This window comes from Lonchura striata, chromosome 4, assembly GCF_046129695.1.
Source record: "Lonchura striata isolate bLonStr1 chromosome 4, bLonStr1.mat, whole genome shotgun sequence".
NCBI lineage: Eukaryota > Metazoa > Chordata > Aves > Passeriformes > Estrildidae > Lonchura > Lonchura striata.
Genome location: NC_134606.1, coordinates 8,249 through 13,047, shown reverse-complemented (window position 1 = coordinate 13,047; position 4,799 = coordinate 8,249). Strand labels below are relative to the sequence as shown.

The 4,799-nt window shown below is 50.5% G+C and overlaps 2 long non-coding RNA genes across 2 annotated transcripts; both read left to right on the top strand.

The window, feature by feature from the left end:
• The first annotated feature begins 241 nt into the window (after positions 1-241).
• Positions 242-864, top strand: LOC144246108 (uncharacterized). The gene is made up of 3 exons (XR_013339787.1): positions 242-545; positions 624-665; positions 753-864. It is a non-coding gene; the product is annotated as an uncharacterized LOC144246108 (long non-coding RNA).
• Positions 865-2,719: 1,855 nt separating this feature from the next.
• LOC144246107 (uncharacterized) lies at positions 2,720-3,342 on the top strand. Its single transcript, XR_013339786.1, has 3 exons — positions 2,720-3,023; positions 3,102-3,143; positions 3,231-3,342. It is a non-coding gene; the product is annotated as an uncharacterized LOC144246107 (long non-coding RNA).
• Positions 3,343-4,799: the final 1,457 nt, after the last annotated feature.

Here is a 4,799-nt window from a genome sequence, read left to right as displayed (position 1 = left end):
GTCATCCCCAGATGCCCAAGAGATAAGTATAGGGCTCAGACCCATAGAGGGATGAAAGAGGGTGTGCTGGGAGGATCTTTTGAATCAGCTTTGGGAGCGGGGATGTGCAAGAAGCGTCCCCTTAGGCCAGTAAAGGAAAAGTGTCTGTTTTGACCACAGTGCTGAGGTGCTCAGGGCAGAGCAGTTCCGGTGTGTGTCCTGTCACTTGCCTCTGGTGCACTCTGTGATCTTTGGGTCTCTCAGTCCTTTCTTCTCCACAAAAGCTCTCTCTCCCTGTCCTGTGTCACGGGTGTCTGCACGTATTTTTCCCGGAGCTGATCTGCCCTGCTGCATAGCCTGTAATAGCGCAAGTCCTGGGGACTTGAAATTTGTAATGCTGGGTGCAGTTGGGCTCTAGATTGTATTAGGATATTGACATAACATGTTTGGTTCTGCTAAGTTGTCTTGCAGCCATTTGACACTAGTGCTAACTTCCTTTCAGATGCAGACAGTCCAAATCAGTGGCAGAGGGCCCCAGTCTTGTGTGGAGATTTTCCCATGAGCAGGTCAGTCATTGTCTGCATTTGCAGGGGCAGCTTAAATGGTGACCGTGTTACAGCTGTGTTCTTTGCCTTTATTTTTAGGAAGTCCAGGCAGATAGCAGCAGTCAAGGCCAAGTGTGCCAGGTGAGCAGTGGACCAAAGCAGTTGTTCTTGCTAAGCTTTCCGTTTTTGGTGTGACTCTAAGCATCCATTCTTGTTTGTGTGCTTTAGGGAATCGACTCGGAGTATGCATAACTCTGTCACCAACCAGCTGATGGATCAGGTTTCATGCACTTTGGATCTCTCTGGAAGCATTACAGGACCCTGTGACGGAGCCTTCCAATCCTGCATTTCAAGGTCCCGTCTGAGCAGCCCTGAGGAATGGCTGCGGAGTTGCGGTGAGTCCGGGAGGTAGGGAGGGGGGTGTGAGAGTACAGTCATGTTTCAGCAATGTCATGTCGCCTTGTCTCCACTTAACCTAGGCGTACCCTGCAATGACGGCGTCGGAATCCAAGCACGTCTGAAGCGTGCAGGCCAAGAACCCGGGCATTCTGAGGAGAACGGTGAGTAGCAGAATTACAAGTTTTTGGCCGATGTGCTGTTCAGACCGTGCACTGATGTTTAGTTTTCTTTGTCTTGGCAGACCCAGAGGTGACAGCTGGAACTTAGCAGACAGGCAGATGGCCACCTTCTACACTCAAGAGGGATTTGCATCCGCAGCTGCGTACAAGATAAGTGGAGGGTTATGACCCACAGAGGGGATGAAAGAGGGGTGCTGGGTTGGGACTTTCTAGAAGGGGTTTTTGTGTCAGTTTTGGAGACACGGATGTGCAAGAAGCATCTCCTTAGGCCATCTAAAGGGAAAGTGTCTGTTTTGACCACAGTGCTGAGGTGCTCAGGGCAGAGCAGTTCCGGTGTGTGTCCTGTCACTTGCCTCTGGTGCACTCTGTGTTCTTTTGGTCTCTCAGTCCTTTCTTCTCTTCAAAAGCTCTCTCTCCCTGTCCTGTGTCACGGGTGTCTGCACATATTTTTCCCGGAGCTGATCTGCCCTGCTGCATAGCCTGTAATAGCGCAAGTCCTGGGGACTTGAAATTTGTAATGCTGGGTGCAGTTGGGCTCTAGATTGTATTAGGATATTGACATAACATGTTTGGTTCTGCTAAGTTGTCTTGCAGCCGTTTGACTTTAGTCCTAACTTCCTTTCAGATGCAGACAATTCAAATCTGTGGAAGAGGGCCTCAGTCCTGGTGGAGGGTGTTTCCATGAGCAGGTCAGTCATTGTTTGCATTTGCAGGGGATGCTTAAATGGTGACTGTTTTACAGCGGTGCTCTTTACCTTTATTTTTAGGAGGTCCAGGCAGACAGCAGCAGTCAAGGCCAAGTGTGCCAGGTGAGCAGTGGACCAAAGCAGTTGTTCTTGCTCAGCTTTTACTTTTTGATTCAACTGTAAGCATCCATTCTTGTTTGTGTGCTTTAGGGAATCCACTCAGAGTATGCCAAGCCTTTGTGACCGACAGCCGATGGCCTGGATTTCCTGTGCTTGTGAGCCCTCTGGAAGTATTTCAGGACTCTGAGATGAAGCCTTGAAATTTTGTATTTCACGATGGCATCCAGGGAGCCATTGGCAATGGCTGACGAGTTGCGGTGAGTCGCCGAGGTAGGGAGGGGGAGCCAAGGTCCTCTTAGGTTTCAGCAATGCTGAGTCACTATGTCTCTTCTTAACCCAGGCAGACCCTGCGATGACGGTGGCAGCCTCCGAGCCTGGCCAAAGTGCACGGCCCGAGCATTCTTAGGAGAACGGTGAGTAGCGGGATTGCTGGGTTTTGTCCATTGTGCAGCTAAGATCATGCAGTGATGTTTGGTGTTCTCGATTGTAGCTGAGCACGGGACCGCAGCCCGGTGACCATAAGACATTCCCTGCAGGCGAGGCAGCCTCCATTCACATGCGACATGGATCGTCATCCCCAGATGCCCAAGAGATAAGTATAGGGCTCAGACCCATAGAGGGATGAAAGAGGGTGTGCTGGGAGGATCTTTTGAATCAGCTTTGGGAGCGGGGATGTGCAAGAAGCGTCCCCTTAGGCCAGTAAAGGAAAAGTGTCTGTTTTGACCACAGTGCTGAGGTGCTCAGGGCAGAGCAGTTCCGGTGTGTGTCCTGTCACTTGCCTCTGGTGCACTCTGTGATCTTTGGGTCTCTCAGTCCTTTCTTCTCCACAAAAGCTCTCTCTCCCTGTCCTGTGTCACGGGTGTCTGCACGTATTTTTCCCGGAGCTGATCTGCCCTGCTGCATAGCCTGTAATAGCGCAAGTCCTGGGGACTTGAAATTTGTAATGCTGGGTGCAGTTGGGCTCTAGATTGTATTAGGATATTGACATAACATGTTTGGTTCTGCTAAGTTGTCTTGCAGCCATTTGACACTAGTGCTAACTTCCTTTCAGATGCAGACAGTCCAAATCAGTGGCAGAGGGCCCCAGTCTTGTGTGGAGATTTTCCCATGAGCAGGTCAGTCATTGTCTGCATTTGCAGGGGCAGCTTAAATGGTGACCGTGTTACAGCTGTGTTCTTTGCCTTTATTTTTAGGAGGTCCAGGCAGATAGCAGCAGTCAAGGCCAAGTGTGCCAGGTGAGCAGTGGACCAAAGCAGTTGTTCTTGCTAAGCTTTCCGTTTTTGGTGTGACTCTAAGCATCCATTCTTGTTTGTGTGCTTTAGGGAATCGACTCGGAGTATGCATAACTCTGTCACCAACCAGCTGATGGATCAGGTTTCATGCACTTTGGATCTCTCTGGAAGCATTACAGGACCCTGTGACGGAGCCTTCCAATCCTGCATTTCAAGGTCCCGTCTGAGCAGCCCTGAGGAATGGCTGCGGAGTTGCGGTGAGTCCGGGAGGTAGGGAGGGGGGTGTGAGAGTACAGTCATGTTTCAGCAATGTCATGTCGCCTTGTCTCCACTTAACCTAGGCGTACCCTGCAATGACGGCGTCGGAATCCAAGCACGTCTGAAGCGTGCAGGCCAAGAACCCGGGCATTCTGAGGAGAACGGTGAGTAGCAGAATTACAAGTTTTTGGCCGATGTGCTGTTCAGACCGTGCACTGATGTTTAGTTTTCTTTGTCTTGGCAGACCCAGAGGTGACAGCTGGAACTTAGCAGACAGGCAGATGGCCACCTTCTACACTCAAGAGGGATTTGCATCCGCAGCTGCGTACAAGATAAGTGGAGGGTTATGACCCACAGAGGGGATGAAAGAGGGGTGCTGGGTTGGGACTTTCTAGAAGGGGGTTTTGTGTCAATTTTGGAGACAGGGATGTGCAAGAAGCATCTCCTTAGGCCACCTAAAGGGAAAGTGTCTGTTTTGACCACAGTGCTGAGGTGCTCAGGGCAGAGCAGTTCCGGTGTGTGTCCTGTCACTTGCCTCTGGTGCACTCTGTGTTCTTTTGATCTCTCAGTCCTTTCTTCTCTTCAAAAGCTCTCTGTCCCTGTCTTGTGTCACGGGTGTCTGCACATATTTTTCCCGGAGCTGCTCTGCCCTGCTGCATAGCCTGTAATAGCACAAGTCCTGGGGACTTGAAATTGGTAATGCCGGGTGTAGTTGGGCTGTAGATTGTATCAGGAGTTTGCCATAACATGTTTGTAATTTGAGCAAAGGACCACAGCCCAGTACTCTCATGTTTCAGCAATGCCATGTTGTCTTGTCTCCACTTAACCTAGGTGTACCCTGCGATGATGGCATCAGAGTCCAAGCACGCTTGAAGTGTGCAGGCCAGGAACCCAGGCATTCTGAGGAGGATGGTGAGTAACAGATTTACCAGGTTTTAGCCGATGTGCTGCTAAGACCGTGCACTGATGTTTAGTTTTCTCTCTCTCGGCAGACCAAGAGGTGACAGCTGGAACTTAGCAGACCGGCCCATGGCCGTCTTCTGGACCCAACAGGCATTTGCTGCATGCAAGATAAGTTGAGGGTTATGACCCACAGAGGGGATGGAAGTGGGTGCTGAGTTAGGACTTCCTAGAAGGGGTTTTTGCATCAGTTTTGGATAAGAGGATGTCCAAGAAGTGTCTCCTTCAGCCACCTAAAGGGAAAGTGTCTGTTTTGACCACAATGCTGAGGTGCTCAGGGCAGAGCAGTTCCTGTGTGTGTCCTGTCACTTGTCTCTGGTGCACCCTATTATCTTTGCATCTCTCAGTCCTTTTTTCTCCTCAAAAGCTCTCCCTGTCCTGTGTCACGGGTGTCTGCACGTATTTTTCCTGGAGCTGCTCTGCCCTGTTGCATAGCCTGTA